Below are 9,761 nucleotides of genomic sequence, written 5' to 3'. Positions count from 1 at the left end.
ATCAGTTGCTATGTAGAATGTCCTCCAATGTGTATTTCTGATGTTTCCTTATGATGAGATTCATGTTTTTCATGTTTGGCAGAAATATCACAAAAATGATGCTGTGTCCTTCTCATTGCATGTATTGAACGGTGCCAATTTCAGCTTGTCCTGTTACTGATGATGATCATGTGATTATAGTGATGTCTCTGGGCTTCTCTACCCATAGAGATATCCCTTCTCCTTTGTAATTAATAACTAAGGAAATATTCCATTCCTTTTCTAATTCTCAATCTATTCATTTATTTATTTACAACTGCATGAGCTCAAGATTGCTAATTTACTAAGTATGCTATAAATTGTTACTATTATTATTGAATTTTAAGTTCAAATCCTGTCTACATTGGCCAGTGGGGAACCATTTAAGTCTATTTTGTGTCCCTCTCTCTTTTTTATAAGCAATCTTTTACTCCATTAACTGTTCAACTCCTTGCTTGCCCACCAGCCTCCAAGATGAAAACACTTTTCTGAAAAGGTGTCAGCCATTACTTTCTATCAGGCATGGTGCATCTTTTAGCCAACTGAATGGAGTCCTTCACAAACAACCTACTTGGCTCAATGAATTGCATCCATGATGCTTCCTACTGTTACTGGAATGCAGGGGACACCTCTGTACTCCTGACAGATCCTCATCACCACTAAACGCTTGGTTTTTTGTACAACATATTTCAGACTTTCTGGTAATTTCTTGGCCCTAGCTCACTGTTATTGGGGTGTCATTGTTTTGAGTGTATAGAGCTAGGACTTTCCAGATTTATGTACACATATATGGAACTATATATTTTTTTGTTGATCTATGTTTATGGAAATTCATATGTTTGTACCAACACATTTAATTCCAGTCTAACATCACAGAATTTTTTAAAAGGATTTATTTATTTATGCATACAAGAGCTGGGGTGTAGGCCAGAGGTTCTGGGAGGTGAGAGAATTCACCAGCAACAAGGTGGGGAGCAGAACAGTCCCATCTACTGAAATACACTGCTGAGGGGAGCAGCGGGCGAGATAGGAGAGGTCTGCTGCACCATGTGGGTCAGCAACCTGGCCAGGGATGGAACTCATGCCACAGTGGCTATGGATAGCTTGATAGTACTGAGACTTAACCCCTTGAGCCACCAGGGAGACCCCCAGCATCACAGAATTTATTCCAGTTTTCTCCATTTCCGTAAAAACTTGGTTCCTATTATCCTTTATTGTATTATTCTTTTGATCCATTCCTTGGACTATAGCTCATCTCCCACCTCTTTCAAGACTCTCCCTTGACGAAGCCTTCCTCTTCTGTTTGAGTTCTAACACCCTTCCCCTGGATCCTTGTCAGAGGTGGCCCCTCTGATTGAACACCCGCCACACTCCTCCCAGGTACTGACACTCCGTGCCCTTCCCCTCCCATGGGCGTCACGGTTACCTCCTATGCTTAGGGTTTGCTTCCTCATGCTGGGCTGCTGTGTGCTCCTCGCCCTGTCAAGGAGGTCATCCATGCTCTGTCCACCTGGGGGGAAAGAAAAGGGAAAGGGACAGAGGGAGGGAAAAGCAAGGAAAAATACACATGCAGTGTTTCCTCTTTAAAAAAAAAAAGCAGGGCCTCCCCGGTGGCGCAGCTGTTGAGCGCTGGGTTGCGAAGCTGCCTGCAGCCTCTGCAGCGCCAGTTCGATTCCCGGCTGCTCCCCGGCCACCGGAGGAGGGTCCCACATGGCGTGCAGACCTCTCCTGCCACCCGCTACTTCCCTCAGCAGTGTACCTCGGTCCTTCTGCCTGCTCTGCAACCTGCTCTGGCTCTGGTGAATTCTCTCACCCTCCTGCGCTTCTGACTGTACCCAGTGCTTGTATAAACAAACCAACCAACCAACCAACCAACCAACAAATGAATAAATAAATCTTTTAAAAAAAAAAAGCAAAGGCAAAGCATGAAATGTTCAAACTTGACAATTTGGGTCATTAAAGGATAGATGAGTGTTTTCTATAATACCCTTTGTGGTCTCATTTCCAAATTATATATAGTAAAGCTTTTTGAAATTTAAATTCCTAACCCACTATAGCCTAAAATCTTTGTAAATAATTTCTAATCCACTATAGCCTAATATTTTTGTAAACACAATATAAAAGAACATTTAGAATAGTGAAATAAAAGCACCAAAGACATAAAATTTATTCCCCTTCATTTTAATTACTAGATTCAACTGACGTCGGTGCGTCTGGAGTTGCCATGAGGAGTTCCAAGTGCACTCTGTTTCTGCACTTGTCTGTCTCACTGTTGTTCAGAACTGTGTGAACCAGCAGCCGCTCCTGGCTTACAGTGTGAGTAGCACTGCAGTCACACAACAGTAGCACTGTTTGACATAAACTTAAAAAATAGAATTAAAAACAGAATAAAACTGGAGCCTCCCTAGTGGCTCAAGAAGTTAAGACTATCAAGCTATCTGCAGCCACTGCAGCATGAGTTCAATCCCGGGCCAGGGAGCTACCCACATGGCTCAGCAGACCTCTCCTGACTCACCTGCTGCTCCCCTCAGGAGTGTATTTCAGTCAGTCTGCCTGTTCTGTTCCCCACTCTGTCTCTGGTGAATCCTCTCACACACTCCCAGCCCCCCACACCTCTGGCCTCCACCCCGCCTCTTGTATGCATAAATAAATAAAAATCTTAAAAAAAAATAATAAAACTGAAATGGGACATACCCAGAAACAAATAGAATGGCCTAATTGGTTCATCTTCATCTGCTGCTTAAGAATACAGGACACTTAGAGAGAAGTAAAAAGAATTTCTTTGCATAAAACACATAAATATATAAGAGAAAATTTATAGGCCAGCCTATAGCCAGATGCAGTCTTTCCCACCAGCAGATGGCATCAGCTGAGAAGAAACCAGGGTGCACTGCAAAGGCAGTCAAAAGAGAGGTCCTGACATGTGTGCGTTCAGTCTTTTGAGTCCAACATGGCTGCTCAGCTCCACCTGGTCCTCAGCAGCCACATCCTGTTCAGGAATTCAGATTCATGGCTTGCAGGTAGTTGTAATGTTCCTTACCTGTGATAGAGATGGGGGTGGGTTCCAGAAAGAGGTCCGGGGATGGAATTCGAAACTCCCCTTTCCCTATGAGCATCTCCCACTGGCCTGGAGTTTGCTCCTTACTGTTCCTCTAACAAAACCAAGGGCCCAGCTACTCTGGAAAGTCACAGGTGTGCTCTTGAATTGTGGGTGCCCAGGTGAGGCCTGAACACTTTTATTCCACAAACATTTTGCCCACAAAATGGATCTTAGGGACTGGTAGACTGCTCTGACCTTGACTTCCTGGATTCTAGGGAGGAAAGAAGGGACAGAGAGAAAAGACCAGGGGAATGAAATGGCAGAATGGGGGTAGACAGAGCCTACTAGAATTTCTGTGTGGGGAGGAAACGGGCCAGCACTTTTAAAGGGTTGACATTAGCAAAACTGCATCTGTGTTTCTGGAGCATCCTAGACAAGGCGTCTCCTTCCAGAGGTGTTCCAGTTCCTGGCCTGAGTCACTGGGGAGCCCTGGCGGCTACTCTTGCAAACCCCCGCCTTTGGCTCAGCGAACTCCTGGGAGCCTGGTCTTCTGTCATCTGTGTGGAGATTCAACAGTCCCTGCTGTTTCTGGGACCCTTGTAAACAAATCCCTATGGAAGAGGCAAGATAAAGAACAGATGTGATGATTGCAATCTGAAAAACAACACACAGCAAAAGCACAGGGTGGCTATTATCACCCCCAATGGATGACTGAGCTATTCCTGAGGTCCTCAGGATATGTGTTTCTGTTTTTGTCTCTGTGCCATTTTCTCCACTGGCCAGTGCGGGTGGGGCTCAAGCTAGGTTTGACTTGTCCTTGGCACAGACACTGAGTGGGCAGGGAGAGTCCTTAGCACAGAAAGGATGGGAGTCCTTTCACTGTGTCCTTTGAAGGTATATGCATGTTTTTAGAGAAGCCATTTTGACCTGAAAGTGTGTCAGGTTAATCTTCTCTCCTCAGGACCCTCAAAGACTGTTTCTTTAAGTGTGAATTTCCCAACAAAATATTTACCAGACTTTTACAAAAGTACATTAACTTGGAATTTTCCATAATACTTGCAAGTGTTTTTTTTTTTTCATTTTAATGGACTCTTTAATGCAGTCATGTGGAAAATATTATTCTTCATGCTTCCTCTGCTAGAAGGCTTCAGATTGCGTTTTCCTTCAGGCTAGTGGGGTTGCTGTCCATGGCTGACAAGCCACCTTGAGAGGTGGCCTTGAGAATTTTCTGGGGGCCAGGGTGAGGCCTGGACACCATTCCCAGGTGGTCTGAGGAAGGGTGTTCAGAAACTAACTCTTGGCATTCTGGGTCTGGGATCATTTCTCAATTTGCTCCTCAGAGCAGTCTTGCTTGCTCTAGAAGACTGTTTTCCTTCCAATGTATGAACTGGGATTTTTGGCTGCATGTGCTCATTAAGAAAACCAATGTCACTTGTCACAAGGGTAAAAAGAATGTTTTAAATGTTCCTGGAAAACGTTCAACTGGTTCATAGCCACGCCTAGGTCCTCCCTACAATTTTCCCTATTGCTTCCCTCCCAAGATGTCCAGCGGAGTTATTTCTGATGCCCAGTGATTACAGTGCTTCAGCCAGAAACACTGGCTGTGCATGGGTAATGGATGAAGTCATGGATGTGGATGACTAGCTGACATTGTTAAGTTCTTTAGGGATGGAGTGAGAGGGGTTCCTGGTCTAGATTTCTGCTAATGTGGCCAAGAAATAAGATTTATAACAACCCATCAAAGGTTTAATACCCTTTTGCAGACATACTCACAATGGATTTTATTAAACACAGAGATATATTTTAAAGCAAAGAAACTCACTGGATATACAAGTAGAGAGAAAAATGCATAATTTTTACTTGCAAATATTTATTCAGGACAGGAAGGATTTTTCTTAATGGAACCCCACCCAAGTATAATTTTTCTATGTAGTTTGAATCTATTTAAATTTCTAATTATAACATAAGATGTCTGGTCAGCTCCTTTTGCATTTGTAACCAATATTTCTATGGACATAGCCATGGATGACTTTGAGCTGTTCCTGAGGTCCTCAGGAGATGTGCTTCTGTTTTTGTCTCTTGCTTCTATATCTATTTTGTGAAACAAGTTAGTACAACTTCTAAATGTCACAGTGGGTTACTAACCCTAATGGGTCAAGAAGTATTGACTGCATTCAAAACAATATAACTCTTTAAGAGAATGAAAAGCCAAGCCACAGATTAGGAGAACTTCTCTGCAAAACACACACTCGATAAAGGACTTGTATCCAAAATAAATAAAGAACTTACAATTTAGCAAAAAACTCCAAACAATTCAATCAAAAATGGGCAAAAGATCTGAACAGACACTACACCAAAGAAGTTAGCAGATGGAATAAACATATGTTAGCAAGGATGTGCAGCAACAGAAACTCTCATTTGTTTGGTGGAAATGCAAAATGGTACAGACACTCTGGAAGACCATTTGGCAGCTTCTTACAAAGTTAAGTTCTTACCAAGTGATCCAGTCATCATGCTCCAAGATATCCCAAATGAAAACATATCTATACAAAAACCTACACATGAGTATTTGCAACTGCTTTATTCATAATTGTCCCAAACTGGAAACCACCAAGATGTCTTTCAATAGGTAAATGGATAAACCAACCGTGGTACATTGTATAATGGAATAGTAGTGAGTGGTAAAAGGAAATGAATTATCAACTCATGAAAAGACATGGAGAAATTGTAAATGTATATTTCTAAGTGAAAATAACTAGTCTATAAATTTCCAGTTTATGTACTTCATAAATTCAACTACCTGACATTCTGAAAAAGGGAAAACTATGGAGTCAGTAGAAAGATTAATGGTTTATAGAGGTTGGGGGAGTAGGAAGGGTGAAAGGAATAGATGAAGTACAGAAGATTTTTAGGGTTATGAAATTATACTGTTTGATACTTTAATGGTGAATAGATGACAGTGTGCACTTGTCAAAATCCAAAATAAACTGTATAACATAAAAGTGACTCCTAGTATAAGCTATGACCTTAATTAGCAATAATATGTTAATATTGATACCATCAATTATAACAGATGTACTCAGATGTACTACACTGTTGTAAGATGTTAATTATAGGAGGACTATGTGTTTGGAAGCGGTATTTAGGGACATTATATTACCTGCTCAATGTTTCTTTATACCTAAAACTTCTGGAAAGTAAGGTCAATTAATTATAAAAAGCAACATAATTCAAAATGGTCAGTTTTCATAATAACAAAAAGCTGTCTTCTATTGCATCCCTCTTCTGTGCTGGTTCCTTGAGGACCCTTGTCCAGCTGGTTCAACCTGTGGCTCCAATGTCACAGTGAGAGCTCAGCAAGACTCCTGCATGAATGTGTTCACAAATATTCAGTCACTAAAACTCTGCTTTTATGTCTTTATACTCTCTTTAAATAGACAATCCTCTATCGAATGCAACCCATTTAATAGCAGTTAATATGTATGGAACAAACGCTGCCTCAGCATTTTTTCTAGACCCTTGAATTAGTGATTCATTCATTCTTCATAGCAACCTTTTGAAACATGTTTTACAGAAGAGAAAACTGGGCCATAGGAAGTTTAAATAAGTTGTCCAAGGTCACAAGACTAATATATGACAGAGTCAGTATTTGATCCCAGAGTTTCTAGCTCTAGAGGGTATATTTTTTGACAATTCTGCTAAAATAGGAACTGTGGGAATAAAGAAATACAACAATAAATAATCTCCCTTGAGGTGATTTCAATCTATTAGGTCAACTAGGCATAAAGACAATAATAAGGGTGGGCCTCCCCGGTGGCGCAGCGGTTGAGCGCTGGGTTGCGAAGCTTGCCCGCAGCCTCTGCAGCGCCGGTTCCATCCCCGGCTGCTCCCCGGCCACTGGAGGAGGGTCCCACATGGCGCGCAGACCTCTCCTGCCGCCCGCTGCTCCCCTCAGCAGTGTACTCCGGTCCTTCTGCCTGTTCTGCTCCCCGCTCTGGCTCTGGTGAATTCTCTTACCCTCCCACACTTCTGACTGTACCCAGTGCTTGTATAAATAAATAAATAAATATTAAAAAAAAAAAAAAGACAATAATAAGGTACTGGCTTCTTTGCCTGGAGAGCCTACTCCAGCCCAGCTCTAGCTAGCACATGTAGGGCTGATGGCTTTTGTTCATCTATGTACAGGGTCATTTTCCCCCTAAACACCATCACAGTCAACATTCAAGAGCTATTGATGTTACTTACTGTTTCTTCTGTGTTGGTCTCTGCCTGTTGGATTCAAACTCCCTCAGGCCTTCGATAACTCTTATCCTTCACTTTCTACCTGCATGATAGGTGGTTAATAAATATTTTGGGGTTGATTATTTATTGGGAGAAAGCTCAATGGGAGCAATTTTAAGCCAAGTTTCAATAAAAAATAGAGCTCAAAAATATTGTGTGTGCTTGTTTGTTTTTTTTTTTTTTTTCCCCAGGACTTTTAGTAACGAATTTCCACCTTGTTTCCTTTTTATGAGCTGGACCATTAGAGAGTAAAGTGCTCAAGTAAACTGTTAATGTGCAGGTAGAAAGCAACTCACACTGAGATCCCAAAGTTCAGAATTCAGGGGTCACCAGCCCTAGATCACCAGCCCTAGAGAGAGGTCAGTCTTTGGAGAATTGGAGATATGCATTTTAGCCAGACACTGTCACATTGTGTGATTGGATCAGATCCTTTAACTTTTCTGAGCCTTGATTTTGCCATCCATTACTTGAAGCTAATTCTACTTGCCCTGCTGACTTCACAGGGTATTTGTATTTTTGAATGAAGGATCCTGAAGTTACATAATTTGAAAGAGACATAGTGGTGGAAAAGGGCAGTGGTCAAATTTTGTGGTTCATATTATTATATTCTGTTTTATTGTTTGAAACAGTGCAGCATAAAAATACTTTTGTTTGCTGTTTCAGAATAAGTCAGAGCTTCTAGAAAAGTGTTTTGATCCTCTGGGCCAAAGCTTGCTGAAGGACATCAAAGAACGTCCTCTTCTTTCTTAATAAATTTCCCTCAATTGGGCTTGAGGTATTCATAATCATTGTGCTGTTGAGGAATCATACATTGTAGTGAGAACCTAGTGCAAGCTTGCTGCTAATAGCAATGATTTTAATAGCATGTCTCCCACTGGGGGAAATGTTTAAATAAGGAATAATATTATATCATCCCAACTTTCTTAGCTGTTGATCAGGGGCCAAATAAAGAACAATAGCAGATAAGTGTTTATGTCATCCACGCTCTACTTATTAGTTCACAGTTGCCGGAACCCTTTACAGTCATTTTTAGGTGGGAGAAACAATTACCAAATTACTCAAAAGAATTTTTCCAAAGAGATTCAAAGCATCCCTTAGAGAACTTTATACCGCATTAACAACCTGACTGCTCTTTTACCTTTGGATCTGGAATTCAGAATACAAGGTGGGCATAGAGAGCTGGATCTCAGATAAATTAGGTGTGAGAATGGTTGAAGCAAGGATAATAGCCCCATGTTCTCCTCCTCCATTACCTCCCATGGATACCACTGCTGGATCCTATCTGAAAGTACACCATCAGCAGGGCAGAGACTTTGTCTTATTCATCCAAACATTACCACTCCTTCTTCCCATCCCATTCCACTGTGAATAAGGAAGTGAAATAGCTATGGCATAAGTGTCACATGCAAGCTCCATCAGCAATAATGCCAAAAACTCTGTTTGGTTCCAGGGAGCTAGAGCAGTCACTTTCTCCACAGCCTCCCTGCAAGGAGGGTGATGCCAAAGGTCACCAGAGAAGGAAGTCTCATAATTAGGAGCCATTCCTAGTGGTTCAATGTGCTCACTGTCAAGAGATACTCTGGAACAGAAGCCCCTGTAGAGACTGAGCCTCTGTGTGTGTGTGTATGTGTGTGTATGTGTCCAGCCTGAGAAGAGAGTCTTAAGAATCTTGCTTTACAGATTGGGGGAGACCTTTGGAACCCTGGAAGACAGGGTGTCAGTGAAAATTTAACTATCCGAGAGCATGGATGCAAAGTGAGATACAGCAGGGGAAGATAGTATATCTGTGGAAGGTGCATTTCTGGAAGGTTGCCATTGCTTGACTCTACAATGATGCTTGCTCTGGGGTCACCCTGCAGCCAGGGATACAGGAGAGGAAAGAACTGTGCCAAGGTCTTGTTTGGTACCAAAATCTGGGCCCCTCACTGAGAAAAGATAGGATCATAGCTTGGCTCCCTGTCCATTGTGAACCGTTGCACACACAAGCAGCCCTGGGTACTCACTGCTAAGCACACGTCTCATAGTGTGGGGCAGGATACTGGGTGGATGGAGGCTGTTTGAGACCAGGTTGCTTAATTTTTCCAGGCTTCATCTTTACTAATTGCAAAATGGAATAATAAGAATAAAAATTTCTACCTAATCATCTACTGGAGAGTGTAGGTGGGTAAAATAGCATACACACACACACACACACACACCCCTCTAGCACAGTGTCTCTCCTGTGGTTAAGAGTTTTGTAAATGTCGGTTATTGTTTCGCAGGATACTCATATTAGCGATATTTGCATATAGACAAGGCACTCCCATTTAATTACAGGTCCCTTGGGGGCAGACTCTATGATATTCACCTTTGTCTTTTTTCAGGAATTGAGGTCCTTAAAGGCAGGGACCTTTACTTATTCTTGTAGATATTTGGTGCTAAC

This window comes from Talpa europaea (genome assembly GCF_964194135.1).
Source record: "Talpa europaea genome assembly, chromosome: 5".
Classification (NCBI taxonomy): domain Eukaryota; kingdom Metazoa; phylum Chordata; class Mammalia; order Eulipotyphla; family Talpidae; genus Talpa; species Talpa europaea.
Note: the sequence above shows the minus strand (reverse complement) of the source record.